We start from the raw sequence: 17,333 nt of genomic DNA on the forward strand, positions 1-17,333 counted from the left end.
AATATAACAACCAGTGATGAAATTATGCCAGCACAGTGCTTCACTAGTTCAAGGAGCCCAGTGGGAGTGCAGAATAAATGTATTAAGGCTGTGTTAGCTTTGGCAGCTGGATTCAAATCATTAGCAAGAGGAAGGCCCACAATATGTTCTAATCATTTAAGTAAATTACTTACAAGAAAGCTATCTTTTAAAATAGGTATACGATATTATCTTGACAGCAGGCAGCTAGACATCAGTATCCGAAGTATGCTAAAATTTGGTGGATAACTGCTACGGAATTTATTTTCATAAACTAAAAATACTGATTTACCTGTGATTTCCTATTGAGGATTAAGATTTTATCCTCCCAGAGAGAGCAATCACAGTTTGCCATGACACGGTGTAATGCCCTCCTTATGTCATGGCTGAATGGTTTCTAGATTTTAAACACATTAATACATGCATTGCATATTATGTTTTGCACAAACTCACTATGACGGGTTTTGTGGCTTACCGCTGTGAAAACTGGTGAGGTTCTACTCTGTTCCCATGTGTACACACCTCTCTCAGAACAAGGAAAATATACATCCAGGATCACTCTCTCTCTTGCATGAGCCCTCATATTTTTGATTTATTTTGTATAGTTCTACCATAAATTAAGCTTTTTAACAGACACACATACACCCTTCATGTATATATGAAAGAGGGAGAACTCATAAATATAAAAGAATACCTTTAAATTATTTAATTTTAATTCAATCTAATTCATAGATTTACTTGTAAATTCTCAGATAATTCATTCTATGCGCAAAGAGTAAGTGCAGTAATTTTGTGGAGAATATGCTGTATTCCTCACACAACACATGGGTTGAATCCCTGCTTTACGTGCAAAACTCACTCAACCCTCACTATGGAACCACAATTGGAACTTCCATAATGACAGATTTGGGAACTTGACTTATTCATAATAATAAATGGACTGATAGATGGAAAGAGGACATATAATGAATTGAATATTGTTATGGCAAGCATCACCAGGAGGTGCATTTACGTATAGTTTTCCAAGTTCTTTTTCCTAGTATTTGAGCAAATGTTCAGTCTTAGACAGACATGCTGCACTGTTAGTTTGGGGGCTGTACAAGGCATTGTGTAGAGCCAGTGATCATTGGAGAGAGATCTGTGAGACCATCAGGAGAGTTTGTTCTCTGCCTTGATCTCTGCTTAGAGTCAATTTTTGAAGCAGAATTGCTCTCTAGGAACTGCGCACCAGTATGGGGCTAAGATTCCTGAAAAAAAGGGATTGTTCTGCATGCTGTTTGATCATCTTTTTTCCTGGACAACTATATGTATAAATAAACCAAGGTTTGCTAAGACTATACCCAGATTCCTTGTTGCTAATTTCTCCTCCTCTGGGAAGGCAACCTGCAAGGTCCCAGACATCTGCTATTGCACTGCAGAGAGGCAATGCTGATGTGAGAGTGGGACACTGATGTCGGGAGAAGGGGCAGCAATATGTCTAGGGCAAAGTTCTGCCCTTGGAACAGCATTGCATGTCCCATTGATATGTATGGGAGCACTGTGCGGGCCACAGAGGGCAGTATTTGGCTCTCTGTCTGGTAAAAAGCTCTTGGCTGTTGACTTTATAATGAAATATAAATAAATGCAAAGGTCACAGATTGGGCTTTCCAGCATTTCTGGATGTGCCTGCTGAAAGGCCAGTTGGTCCTGGGGAATGGATTAGATGGATAATGGTTCTTTCATGCTTAATTTCCTATGTGTACTATGATCATTTGGCGTTTCACATGGCAGTAATATACAGCACCTATACTGAACAGTTACTAATGTAAAATGATTTAGCTTAAAGGTGACCAACAATTCCTGTAAGTACCATGGATCAGTTTATTACTGGTCTTTGTGTCAGATGGGGAGGGGGGAGAAGGATGCAAGTGTGTGTGTCTCACTCTCAAACACACAGCAAAATTTCAAATGTTAACTTGCATTTAATTGCAGTAAAATTACCTTACCATCGCAAATGGGAAATAAGTATAGACCCCATCCCCCCAAACTATTTGTTACTTGTTCAAAAGTTCAGGCTATGGTCCAACTATACAAAAATCAATGGGAAAATATCAGTTTTCATGAAGGGGTGGGTGGTGATTTTTGGATTTACTTTTTTTCAGTGCTGATGGCCGTACAAGCACACAGTTAGGTGGGTAGATTCTGTATTTAAAGATGCATGTGAACCACATCCCTGGGTCTGAACTTCCCAGACTTTAAGTATGGACCCAAGCTTCATGTAGGGCCTCTATCAGGCTGAACCAAAACCCAACATCCTAACACCACCTAGATTTGGGGGGCGGATTTGGAGCTTGAGCAGAACTTTGTGATTCCAGTCCATCTCTACGTGTTAGATTTTTATTAACAGCTCTTCTCATTTCAATTCATGTTTTGCTGTATGCACTTATAAGAATAAAAGCAAAATCCTGTTTAATGACACATACATGGAAGATGAAGGGGAGGGGGAGAAATAGAAGAAGTTGGGCTGAGAGAAGTGAAACATCTGTGAAACTTGAAAGCAGCTCAACGGAATAAATGCAGCAGTTTCAGAATAATGGGACTTGATGCTGCTTTCCCCCCCAAGTAAGTGGAGAGTAATTCCATTGAAAGAAATGGAATGACACAGGTGTAAAAGCATTGAGAAAGAATCAGGCCCTTTGTTGTCACAATACACTCATGCATGCACAGATACACATGGAGTGAGTTTGTCATACAAACCCCATATCCACGCTTAGGAAACATCCTGGATTATTGGATGATCCTCCTTCCAGATGGCTTCATTTGGCACCCTACAGGCAGCAGAAAATACTGGCAAGTCCAAGCTAAAATGAGTACCCCAGTGATCCAAGTGATAATTTAAAAAGTGCAGCCTCCACGTATCTATTGAGTACTTCATTGGCATATGTGGTAACTCCTTTCTATGTTAGTAATTTAGCATCTGCAGCAACAATAAGTCATGACTGCACTGGAAATAAACATAGCACATACCAAATAACGCTGTGCAGACTTAAGATGAACGGTGAAGAAAGAAGGTATTGAAAATCTGAATGTACTGTGTAAACTAATGAGACTAGCCTATCGTTGGGAGGGCATCAGAATAATAAGTTTTATTGTGTAAAATATAGGATACTTTTTAATCAAATATCTCCCGGGGTGAGCTAAGCCTCCCAGCATTGTAAAGTAGATAGTATTATGCCCATCTTACAGATGGGAAAACTGAGGCATGGAATGGCTAAATGTCTTACGCAAAGTCAAACAGAACTCAGAAAACCAGGTTACTAGTAAACATTTCCTCATATAAATTATGTATTCAGTCGTATGCTAAAGAGACAGAGTATTTGTCTCTGCTAAAAATATTGTGTGTTACCCCATTGTCTGTACTCCACTAGGATGAATCAAACAAGCAGACAGCTGTTATGTCTTGTCTTGTAGCCTGTAAGCTCTTTGGAGCAATGACTATCATTTACTATATAGGCCTGATCAAAAGCCCATTGAGGTTAATGGGAGTCTTTCCATTGATCTCAGAGACCTTTGATCAGGCCCTTTGTTTGTAGAATGCCTAGCACAATGGGCAATGAAAGCTGTAGGACCTACCATAACAAATTAATATAATACTAATTCCAGTCCCAGTGCGAGATATGAGGGTTATCACTGTTACAGAGGATATGATGGAGCAGTGTTTTGACTATGTATATTTGTATATACACCAATGAATGAAAAAGCATTGTTCAGCCTCATTTAATGTATCATGATAAGACTAAGGTATGTGAACACTTTTCTTTGGAAGCCCTCCTGGCCTAAGAAAGCTTGACTGGAGGTTAAAAGCTATGGGCCAACTTCTGGCCCACAATGGGGACAGGGTAAAGAGCCATAAACAATGATGGAAGCCTACACTACTAAAGCAGCATTAAGGTACATGCAAAGTCCCGCTTATAGCAAGGGAAGATGGAAGTGGGGTTCAATCTTGAAGACCACCCCATATGCAGCCTAAGGAGCACACCTCTCCCTTCTGTGCAAAGCACAACTAAGTCCAATGGAACTAAAAGCAGGCATTTTCATTAAAATCTCTGCCTTCCCGTGGTGGGTACTGCCCTCATTGCCTGTTGCCCCTGGCCCAGCTCATCTAAAGCCATGACTAGTGATTTGAGGTGCCTCACCTGAGATACCATAAAGGGCCCTGATTGTCTGAGGGCAGGTGTCAACCAGCCCCAAACAAAATAAGTTGTTTTTTGGGACTCTGAATCTGAACTTTTTGTGATTTAATAGTGCAAATAGTCAGTCACATATACGGTTCCAATGCGAAGAGCACAAGAACAATTCAATGAACACACTGGCAGCCTTCTAAAATCAAGATAGCAAATGGAAAAAAATCTTACAGAAAGGCCAAACTCTTCACAAGATGGGTACTGGACCAGAGCCAGGCTCTATGTGGAGAGTAGCTAACTAGGGCTATGTCTACACTTACTGTGGTGTGTATACGCCATACACCGCACGCTCAGTTAGCACAGGAATATACAGCAGCGTAGATGGTGAGGCGCTGGTTTGGCGAGTAGAGAACAGACACACCAGAACCTATGGGTATGTACCTATGTGGCTCCACGCACCCAATCAGTTCCTCCCCATCTACACTGCTATTTTTAGCAGCATAGTGCCCAACTGCTGGAGCCTTTCCCCACTGCCTTCCCCTTGCCAGAGCCCTTACCGGCCACATGCAGCTACACCCAGCAGTCTGCTTTTTACTGCAGCGCGTATCTACACATACCCTACCTGCTGCTGCCAGCATAGACAAGGCCTGAACTGTACAGCTCACCAGCAGGTGCAGCTATTAGGACCTCAAATACCCATCAAATGGAAGGAATATAAACTAAATCTAACAAAGAGGCTTCCCTGAGGAAGGATGTGGGAGATCACCGAGTTCCTGAGGCAAGAGGGCAGTTTTCCTGGCAACCAGAAGGGCTCAGCTAGTAGGAGGCACGGCTTCTGGAATGAGCCGACCTGAATGGCACGTTCAATGAATTTGATGGAGAAACTGATCTGCAGGTGCTCAGCAGGATTAGACGTGGGAAACGGAACCTGCTTGGATAATCAGCTGAATGTTGCCTTCTGGATCTGAGATGTCAATTTAAAAAGAAATTCATCAATTTTAAAATTTAAAAAGAAAAATCTTACTTGGGAATGTCCTACCTCTTTTTGCTGTAAACCAGTGTTTTTCAACCAGAGTTACACGGGCCCCTGGGGTATGCAGAGCTCTTTCAGGGAGTACATCAACTCATCTAGATATTTGCCTAGTTTTACAGCAGGATACATAAAGCACTAGCAAAGTCAGTGCAAACTAAAATTTCATACAATGCCTAGTTTATACTGCTCTATACGCTATACACTGAAATGTAGGTACAATATTTATATTCCAATTGATTTCTTTTATAATTAGATGGTAAAAATGAGAAAGTCAGCAATTTCTCAGTAATAGTGTGCTTTGACACTTTTGTGCCAAAGCAAGTAGATTTTAATTGAGGTGAAACTTGGGGAGTACTCAAGGCAAATCAGACTCATGAAAGGGGTACAGTAGACTGGAAAGGTTGAGAGCCACTGCTGTAAACTGTTAAGTAAATTTAATTCTCAGGTGTAATGTCACCTCGACTCAGATGAGACTGAATACAATGTCAATGCAGTGAAACAGGAAAGGGGCTTTAATATGAGAGTTGTCATTCATTTAGGGCTAAAGTGACTTTGCCACTAGCCCTGGGGAAGGGGAGTGTATATAGCTGCACTATCCTAGAGGGAAACCTATATAGAACTTTTCATCAGTAGATCTTTAGCACTTTACAAAGGGTAGCATTATCCCCATTTTACAGATGGGGAAACTGAGGCATAGAGTTGAGGTCATTTACCTAAGGTCACCCAGCAGACCAGCGTCAGAGCCAGGAATAGAGCCCAGGTCTTCTGAGTCCTAGTCCGGTCCTCTATCCACTGATCAACACTGCCTCCCAAAGCTCTTCCCACTACCTGCACAGGAGTAGCAGCAGCAGCAGATTATCTGTAAACTATCGTGATCTGTGAGGACCGCACAAACAGAGGGGAAAACTTTAGGAGCCACCTTATAAGACAAAGGGTACTCATGGTGTCCCACCAGGATGTAAATAATGTGCATTCTTCCTCAAAGAGCTCTGGTTCTATTAATCTCCTGAGGTTGGGCCATCTAAACATATTACCTCCTCAAGCCACAGGAGATAATGATCTGACCATGAAAAGGGCGTGACTCTGATTCTTTGAGGAATGCATATGTTTCTCACACAGTAGTCACTAAAACAGAGATTTGGACATGTCTGTACAAGAGATGGGTTCGAGCCACAAAGGTCAGCCCTGAGTCTGGACTGAGATTTACGCAAAGTGTTCAAGGTTCAGATCTCGAGTTTTGGTTCAGTACCATTCAGGATGGGCTTTGTGGGACACCTCCTGAAGGCCAATTAAAGTGATGAAATCAAGCGTGGTGTCTACACTGGCACTTTGTCAAAAAAATGTAGAGGAAAGAGCCATAAGTTTCTCACCGGGGTGGATGTAATTGGTCACCAAAGCCGGCATTTTTCCCAACACAAGTCACAGCGCAGTGTGTATGCACCCACTGTTTGGTCAAAAAAAGGCAGTTTTTGGCAACAAAACTTGACAAGGCCTCAATTCTCAGTGTAGAGCAGCCCTTAGAAAAAAGATTTTCCTGAGGAACACACAGCAATTTGCCTACCAATATAAATGTCAGACACCGTGATTTGATCCCTGGATATCACAGAAAAGCAACAACCAACATGGCAAAGGAAAACCCTGGTCTCCCTCTGCACCATGGAAGAAAATGAATTAGTAGCATGGTGGATGGCTCTCCAAGCTCATGCAGTACTGTACTCCTTTATGTCTCTTCTCACAGCCTCACTGCTATTGTTATGAGAGCTTCTCTGTAATTTTTTAACAGCCTTCCTTCATCGCTCGAGCTCAAGGACTCCCCATATCTTTCCAAACCTCACATGAAAACATACAAGCCAGAGCCTCAGCTGCTGAAGCTCTACTGAAGACAATGGAGCTACTCTGATTTACACCAGCTGAGCACCAGGCCCCATAGCTTGCTTGCTTTTTTCTCTCGCTCCCTTAGTTCTTGTTCTTTTGACCAAGCAGATGCTTTATCCACATATACCTGATACCTCTGTTTTTGTAAATTATTCATATACTCATCACTGTCTCTTCATTTTTAGTTCTGTAAAGGCTATGGGGGATATTGTTTCTATACAAATGCCCCATAAAATAAAGTTGTTTCTACAATGGAGGCGGGGTCCCAGTGAATTTAGGAAAAAACAACTATTTTGCTAAATGGGCTTAAAAAAACTGCTGTGGATGGTCCGATAATGGGGCTACACTTCTGGGGGCCTGATTCTCTTCTCACACTGACGTAAGTCAGAAGTAACTCATCTGAAGTCAATGGAGTGACACTGGTGTAAAACGGGTGACTGACAGGGGACTCAGACACTGTATTCTTCCATTAGACCTGAGCTGTTTGATGCCACATGAAACTAAAAGCCTTCCCAAAACAATTTCCAAAGCTGTTTTAACCAACTGTTCCCAGCATTTTGGAAGCATAAGGTTTGCATTGATAAAACTGTGCCGGACAGTCTCCAACTTCTATTTGCTGTGCACTGAGTTCTTTCTAATATCTTCTGCAGAATGTGCACGGGAATAAGCAGCAGGAATAGGGATTTAGAAATGACTCATCGCTACACCAACACGGCACCTTTCAGCACAAAAGAAAAGCCCTATTTCTGCCACCCCCACTTCGTCAACTGCAAGCTGACTCAATATGGGAAAATCTGGCTAGGCGCAGGGAGATACACCACTGATGATATAAACAGCATGGAAAGAGAACCCCAGTGGTGGTGAGCGGCTTTAAGACTTTTTCTAGGTGAGAGTGCGACAGGCAGTTTTTTGGCGAACAATTAAAGATCCAATCACACACACACAGGATGGAAGTTTTGTAGTCATAAAAAAGAGTTTGAATTTAAATCATCTGAGGAAAAAATATAAACAAATGGGCCGAACATCAGGAAAAATCAACATTTCTGGCTGACCTATTCCCTGACCAGAAGAAGTTCAGCCATGAGAAATCAGTCAGAAATCCTGAAATTCTTTAGCTCTCTTCCTCTCTGAAACAATCACTTCTTTTCCTTTGCTGCTCGGTTTCAACATTTCCATGCTTCTCAAAGGGAAGGATATTCAGTCCTCCTGGGGGAGATTTATTTTCTAGCTCTGCATCACCTTGTGTGAAAATGGCCTTTATATTTTTCATCTCCGGTTTATTATACTGGCCGACTTTCACCAGTCAAATTAAAGCTGGGTTCTGAATTATCATGGTCAACATTTTCACATCCGACTGAATGGGGAAACAACAATAAGCCCAGGTGGCTTCTCACTACATGTTTTGTTAACTTCTTCTAGGTAAAAGAGCCACGTTTTTGATAAGGGTATTGTGCAAAATCTTACATGCAGGTAGAGAAGCACACTTTATATCCAATTTAATTTATTTACAAGGTGCCCAACAGTGCGCCATCTAAGCAGCACGTCTAACAGAATGCTGTGACTATCATGCCATTTTACTTCCTAACAATGACTTTAAAATTTTGTCCAAAAATTCTGGAAAGTGGAAGAAAAGCAAAAGAGATCGATGAACTGATCATTTAAACTGTAGAGTGTACAATGGAGATTACATTGCACAGCCCTTAGAGATGCAAACCAAGACTGAAGCCCCATTGTGCTAGGAGCTGTACATTCACACAGTCCATGCCACAAAGAGTTTATACTCTAAATAAACTGGACAGGCAAAGGAAATATTATTCCCATTTTACAGATGGGAAACTGAGGCACAGCATGAGTAAGATTTACCCAAGGTCACAAAGGAAGCCTATGACAGAGTCCCAGCCCAATGCCCTAACCAAAGGCCACATTATTTTATCCACGTGAGGGTAGCTACAGATAACCACATCAAGAGGGCAAAAGGATACCCTGCTCAAGAAGATCTTTGAAAAAGTCGCATGCTGCACTATCTGCAGTAGATGCCAGAAGGCCTTTGACAATACTGAATGATGCTACCTCTGGTAAAGGTCCCAGGATGCATGAAATTTGGGAAGGATACCTTTGATCATGACCACATACAGTGTGCCATCCCTCTGAGTTGCTGTTATGGAAGCAGAACTAAAAGCTAAATTGCCAGCTGCTTAGAGGCTGCCTCCTTATCTCCCCTCCTCCCCCCAGTTACATAGCTTTCCTGCCAGAATCCCGCTCAAATGACCTGCAATAACCCAAGAGTGTATAACAGTCCAGGTGAGGAACAAACACCATGGATGACGCAACAGCGTCTGTCTAGAGCAGCTAAAGCTACTGCATGTACTGTGTACAAAGACGGATTAGAGTGTGTAGTACATGCCTCCAAATGTGATGCTGTGGGATTTGCCCCAGATTACACAATCAAGCAGCAGATATATGGATCCTGCCTCACCTGCCATTCCCCACAAAAGGCTTAATTAATCTTAGTATATATTAAAGAGGAAATTTCAAAGGCAGAAAGTTGTCCAGCCTCCACTGAAAGTCAACAGGATTTGAGTGCCTAGATTCCATTTCTGCCTTCACCCTGAACTCCTCATCCAGCAGAAGATCTTTACACAGGTCATTGTCTCCCATTACCAAAGCAAGGCAGAAAAAAATCTGTTGGAATAGGCACACCTAATAACTAGCTAGCCAGGCAGAGTGAACGTAGCCTGCGTCGTTATCCCCTCCAAGATTTGTATGCATCACCTCAAATTGTCTCTAAAATGTTAAGCACATGGTTTCATGAGTACAAACATGACAAAAGAGACAACTAAAACTAGGTCTCTTGAAGCTGTATGACTGGACCTGCTTTTGCAGAATGCTCAGTTATTGGCATTCCTCTGCTAGGTGGACAGGGAAAAAGGATCCGTCTCCACATCCCATTTGACATGAGAGACAGATGGACTATCAGCAGCATGCTGAGTGCAGAGTGCAGGACAGTAGCTAGGGTTATTAACTGTATTTCAACCACAAGTTATTGGGTTTGATACTGAAAGTACTGAGTGAAATTCTAATCATCATATAGGAGGTCAAACTAGATCATCTATTAGACTAGATGAACATAATGGTCTTATCTGGCCTTAAGAACTACGGCTGAGACTTTCAAAGCCACCTAAGGGGTTTGGAGGCCCAGTTCCCACTGAAGTCTATTATCACTATATGATTTCAAATAATTTTTTTTTAATTGCAAGGTATCAGATCATGACCCCAGGAGCCACACAGGAGTATGTCACATCTTTTCAAAAGAGAAACTAGACTTTAGAGAGGATTTCCCTTTTGCCTTCCTTCAGGATCTGCAATTGTATCAGCCATGCCTACCAAGACACAGGCCTCAGTACATCAGAATATGTAAACAAGAGAGAACTGTTTGAATATAAATATGAAACAGGAGTGATATTGTGCATACACTAAAGCTTCCAGTGTCTCTGTCCAGTTCAGGAACACAGTGCCTGACATATTGAACTGGAAGCAAGAGAAGAAACCTGTGATTAAATCTGGGAACATAATGATCCCATCCGGCCTTAAGAACAAGGCTGAGTGTAAGGGGCAAAAGATAAAAATGCAACTCACTATGTGCTTAGAACTATATAGACTCCATCATATGATCAAGACTTCCACCACTCTGCTATTCTAGTCTATATAGGTCTTATACTGCCCTCATCACCATAGTAACTGAGTGGCTTCCAGAAGTGCATTAAGTGACATGCCCAACATCTGCTATGTGTGGTACCATGAACAGGAGAAAAGGCATGGATCTCCCCCCTCTGGTTGAGATACTCATACATACTTAAGATATGAGCACTCAGCACAAATTCAAGATGCAATTAATCAAGGAATCGAAGGACATGAAGAGAAGAAATTCTTTAATTGCCTACACATTAATGCCAGGAGCCTGAGTAACAAACAAAGAAAAATTGGAATTGCTGAATTAGCATAAATTCAATCTTGTTGGTATTACTGAAACTTGGTGAGATGATTTGCACAACTGGAACGTTAAAAATCAATGGTTATAACCTATTTAGGAAGGATCAAGTGGGCAAAAAGAGGGGACACTCTGTGTCAAAAATGGTATTACCTGTTTCCGAGTCACTGATAACTCAGAAGAAAATGATCTTGAATACTTATGGATAAATGTCTTAACAGATAAAGCTCAAAGAGGGATACTAATTGGTATCTGCTACAGACCACCAAATGACACTAGGGAACCAGATGATCAGTTCCTTATGTGCCTATCTAGAAGTAAGAAAAAAAAACAGTGAGATCATGGGGGACTTGCATTTGAGTGACACATGCTGGAGGCATCATGCAACCAGTACTAAAACATCCTTGGAATTTCTAAACATTATAGATGACAATTTCCTAACTCAAAAAGTGTTGCAGCCAACATGAGAGAATTCTATATTCGACCTTCTCCTAACAGATAAAGAGGAACTGATCACAGAACTAAAAGTTGATGGTAGTTTAGGTACAAATGATGGTGACTTGATCACATTAATAATGTGCAAACAGAATTAAACAGAGTAGTAATATATACACTTGATGCTTTAATAGGGCCAATTTAACAAAGCTGAAAACAATTATGAGCCAAATCAACTAGGAGGAAGAACTTAATCAGAAAAATGTGAATGATAATTAGGAATCATTTAAGAACACCTTACTAGATGCCCAATAAGCCACAATTAAAGCAGAAGGCTGTGTGGGTTTAAAAACCAACCTGCTTTAGACGGAAAGTAAAGGCAGTTGTAAAAAATGAAAAAAAAAAGGTAACAAATATAGTAATTAATATATTGATAGTAATGGATATAAATCAGAAGTTTAAAATGTAGAAAATTGATAAAGGAAGCATAGGGACACAAGGAGAAACCTATATTGAGCAGAGGTAAGGACAATAAGGAGGAGTTTTTAAAATATACTGGAGAAAAAAAAAGAACCCTGACAATGGTATAGGTCCATTACTAGGTGGAAATGGAAGCATTATCAATAATAATGGAGAAAAGGCAGAGGTGTTCAATAAATATTTCTGTTCTGTATTTGGGGGGAAAGTAGATGATGCAGTCTCATGATAATAACACTCTTTCCATTTGACTAGTACCTCTGAAGAATTTTAAACAGAAGCAATTAAAGTTGGACATTTTAAAACCAGCAGGTCCTAATAACTTGCATACAAGAGTTTTAAAAGAGTTGGCTGAGGAGATCACTGGACCATTAATGTTGATTTTCAATAAGTCTTGGAGCACTGGGAAAGTTCCAGAAGACTGGTAATAAGATGATGCTGTGTCAATTTTCAAAAAGGATAAACTGGATGACCTGAATAATTATAAGCCTCTCAAGCCTGACATTGGTCCCGGGCAACATAAGGGAGAGGCTGATATGGGACTCAATTAATAATGAACTAAAGGAAGGAAATGTAACTAATGCAAATCAACATGGGTTTATGTTGATTTGCTAGCTTGATATCTTTTTTTGATTATTACAAATTTGGTTGATAAAGATAATTGTGTTAATGTAATATATTTAGACTTCTGTAAGGCATTTAACTTGGTACCGCATGACATTTTGATTAAAAAAACTAGAGAATGATATAAAATTAACATGGCACATATTAAATAGATTAAAAGCTGGCTAACTGATAGGTCTCAAAATGTAACTGTAAATGGGGAATTGTCATCAAGCAGGACTGTTTCCAGTGCAGTCCCACAGGGGATAGTTCTTGGCAGTATCTTATCTTAAAGATAAAGAAAGAAAACACAAAATCACTGATAAAGCTTGCAGTGCGGGAGTGATAAATAATGAAGAGGACAGGTCACAGATTCAGAATAATCTGTGAACAAAGAATGTAAGCCATACTTACAGAATGGGGGACTCTCTCCTGGGAAGCACTGGCTCAGAAAAAGATTTGGGAATTGTCATGGAGAATCAGCTGCACATGAGCTCCCACTGTGAGACTGTGGCCAAAAGAGCTATTGTGATCCTGAAGTGCATAAAAAGGACTCTCTAGTAGGAGTAGAGAGGTTATTTTATCTCTGTATTTGACATTGGTGTGACCATTCCTGGAATAGTGTGTCCAGTTCTGGTATCCACAATTCAAGAAGGATGTTGATAAATTGGAGAGGGTTCAGAGAACAGCCACAAAAATGATTAAAAGATTGGGGGGGGAGGAGGGATAGCTCAGTGGTTTGAGCATAGGCCTGCTAAACCCAGACTTGTGAGTTCTATCCCTGAGGGAGCCATTTAGGGATCTGGGCCAAAAATTGGGGATTGGTCCTGCCTTGAGCAGGGGGTTGGACTAGATAACCTCCTGAGGTCCCTTCCAACCCTGATATTCTATGATTAGAAAACATGTCTTATAGACTCAAGGAGTTCAATCTATTTAGTTTAACAAAGAGAAGGTTAAGGGGTGACTTGATTATAGTCTATAAGTACCTACATGGGGAACAAATATTTAAAAATGGGCTCTTCAGTCTAGCAGAGAAAGGTATAAACACAATACTATGGCTGGAAGTTGAAGCTAGACAAATTCAGACTGGAAATAAGGTATACATTTTTAACAGTAAGAGTAATGAATCATTGGAACAATTTACCAAGGGTCATGGTGGATTCTCCATCACTGACAATTTTTAAATCAAGACTGGATGTTTTTCTAAAAGATCTGCTGCTGTAGGAATTACTTTGGGGGAGTTCTATGGCCTGTGCCACACAGGAGGTCAGACTAGATGATCACAATGGTCCCTTCTGGCCTTAAAAATCTATGAATCGGTCTTCTGGCAGGCTGTCAGCATCATCAGCATAAACAGTGACAAGTAAATTAGATTGTATGCGTCAGTCCATTTTTTATAACTAAGGTGCTAATGGGTTAAAGCACTTTTTTTAAAATTTGATGGTGTGTCCCTTTTAGCAACTGGTACATAATTTGGTGTTTTATCAGTTCCATTTCCCCATTCCTGAGTCTTCGATCTGTTCTTTAACCATTAGATTATAGTACTTCTCCTAATTAAAAGCTGAAGTGAGCTTATTTAGAGTAAAAATATGTTATCCTTAGGGGAGGAAATTGGTTTATTTTCTCTTTTTTTTTTCTTTTTTTTCCCAAGTTTCTCCACCAGGAATGAAATCTCCAAATTATTATATATCACGTTACAAGTATTAGTCTGTGTTACTTTAAAAACCAAAACAGTATTTGTGTGTAATAAACTATCAGTAGCACAAAGTATAATCAATATAAACTGAGGCCAAAATGTTCATGGATGTGTGTCTAAAGTTAGGCACCTAAATCCATATTGAACCACCTAAATTAAAGCAGTCTGATGGAGGCAAGGAGCACCCAGAACTCCTATTAAATTTTGGCTTGAATATTTAGAAAATGTTCTAAAATAAAGAAAAGTTTAAAATACATGCACCAAGCTGTATGGGTGCAGTGAAAGTAGGCAAATGCAATTACAGAAAATCACTGGCTTTTTAAAGTGTATATTGCCACCCTGTGGAAACCCGCTGCAGTGTCAAATTGATGAGAAATAGGAAAAACTGCTCTAGAAAAAATGCTATTGTTTCCACTAATCTCTATTCGAACTAATCAGACCCAAGCTACTCACTGCCGATAAAACATGGTGATACTAAAGAGTAGTGGAATCCTAGATCTGCCAGTGACCTGCTGAGAGACTTCAGGCAAATCACTTCATCTCTCTGTGTCTCTTCCCCTGCATCCCCTTTGTTTGTCTGGACTATCTAGATGGTAAACTCTTCAGGGCAGGGACTGTCTCTCACTGTGTTTGCACAGTGCCTAGTGCAATGGAGAGTCACCATAATACAAACAATAAACAACACAGTGCCATTTTCTCATTGTTTTACACGTTTATGAAGAATACAAAAAGAACCACGAAAGGAAGCATTGCCACAGAAGGCACCAAACAAAAATTAGCAGAGGTAGTAAGGTGTACAGACTCCTATTTACATGGTGAGAATTAATCAGCCCACAGAAAGGTAGACACTGATGCTTTGTGTTTGTCTGCAGGATAATAATTAAGGTGATGGTCCAAAGATGTGGCCCCAAGATCCCAGTGCAGAGGTGACACTCCCTACACAGTTCTCCCTGTCTTGGCAGAAAGAGGGGTCAGCTACCACCAATGGAAAGATGAGTCAGAGGAGGAGCAGGCTGGCCAAGAACAGAGCTGGGTGAGACATATGTCATCCCTCTATCAGCCCCGAGCACCAGCTTATGAAAGAAAGTAATACAGCCTGTGACTGGGGCTTCTCTCTTTCACAAAGGCCCTGGGTGTAGCTGAGGCCAGGGTTGCAGCTCCATTGAATCCACTCTGCCAAGGAGCTAGACCAGAGGCACAGGGGCCCAGAACTGCTACCGAGGCACAGAGCCTCTGTGTGGAAGGTTCTGACCTCTCTCTTATCCCCTGAGGTCTGCCCTGGGACCCATAAGGTTTGCAGACAGGTCCTGTGGTTTGTCCACTGGCCTCAGGCCCCCCAAGGCAGAACAACAAGGGAGAAATGTCTGTAAAGCTCACAGAGAGAGCCCACAGTGGCCCACATGGCTCTTCCTGCAGGAGGGATTGATTGTGCCCAGAGTTAATAGCATGGAACTGTAAGACAGGAAGTGTTAGAATTGAGAGATTAAGGGAGGGCTTCCGTAAAGATAAGAAATTGCACCAGGCTCCTAAGCATTATGGTAATACAAATAATAAACAATAAGATCAAACCCAAATCATCTTGGTTTCCTAAACTGAATAGCTGTATAACCCAACTTGATTATCATACACATTGTAAGGAGAGTGATCACTTTAGATAAGCTATTACCAGCAGGAGAGTGGGGTGGGAGGAGGTATTTTTTCATGCTTTTTGTGTGTATATAATAAGATCTTCTATACTTTCCACAGTATGCATCTGATGAAGTGAGCTGTAGCTCACGAAAGCTTATGCTCAAATAAATTGGTTAGTCTCTAAGGTGCCACAAGTACTCCTTTTCTTTTTGCGAATACAGACTAACACGGCTGTTACTCTGAATCCTATTACTGTAACCAGGGCCTCTGTTCTCTTTGGGAAGAACCATTCCTGTGGAAGGTTCTGCTCTCCCTTGTCTCTCAGGTGCATATGTACAGTGCACGCTCTCTGGGGAGGGAGAGATGGGTGTTTCCCAAGGAGTTCCTAGCCATATGTGGATGCTATAAAAATAAATAAAATAATAAAAATAATAATAATAGACATGTAAGTAGCCTTCTCAGACAGATACCAGCAACAAATCTTTGGAGGGTGTTCAGAATTCTGGATCAGTATGACAGATCATTCTATTAACAGCAATTTTAATATATTTTATACTGCTGATAAAGCTAGCCCTAACCTAGCTTTTTTCTATATACCGCTACTGGGTCTGTTCCTGTTCCCAGCAAACTCCCATTGAGTTCAGTGGGAAGGATTGGGTCCAGTCTTTGCTTGTTCATCCAAATTAATTATGGGAACCCCCATAGGTGCTGAATGACTTCTTTAAAAGTAAACAAAGTCATATTAATCTGTCATACTGGGTATTTTTATGCATTTGGCCAACTTTCCAAATTACTTGCACAATGTACAGGAGTGGAATTTTAATTACTCTTTTTCTTTTACTCTAATCTGGATAATAGCTTCTCATATGATTAAATCTCTCCAGCAAAGTGCAAATCAGTCTGGAAATTTAAACACAGCCACGCAGGAGGGTATATATAACCACAGATGTATTGACGTTGTTGACACACACATTCCTGAACCACTTCCCAGCACTCTGCACAGCTATGAGAGAGATCCCAAAACTGGCTCCACAGCATAGACTAAATACCTTTTTGTTGATAGATATAGACTTCTTCACATGTAATGCAGACAAACACTGTAATGGACAAGGTCACAAATAATTACACACCGCATATGGGTCCTGGAATGTTCTGGGAAACGTTAACAAGCTTTCCTGAGAGGTTTAGCAATCAGTTGTAGTGTATAGGAATTGCGCGGTAGCACTTTAAATAGTCTGTGAGCCCTCTAGGGCCTTCCCTCTCTTCGGTGAGGCAGAAGCCACCAGAGAACCCTGCAGAGAGCAGCAACGTATATAGGTAGACAGGCCTTGTACGTCATCTATAGTTAGTAGATTGGGTGCAATGAGGGCCTAGTAACCCTGGTAGTTCTTTACACAACAAACTTAATGGAAGGAA

The sequence above is a fragment of the Natator depressus genome, chromosome 5, assembly GCF_965152275.1.
Source record: "Natator depressus isolate rNatDep1 chromosome 5, rNatDep2.hap1, whole genome shotgun sequence".
NCBI classification, from domain to species: domain Eukaryota; kingdom Metazoa; phylum Chordata; order Testudines; family Cheloniidae; genus Natator; species Natator depressus.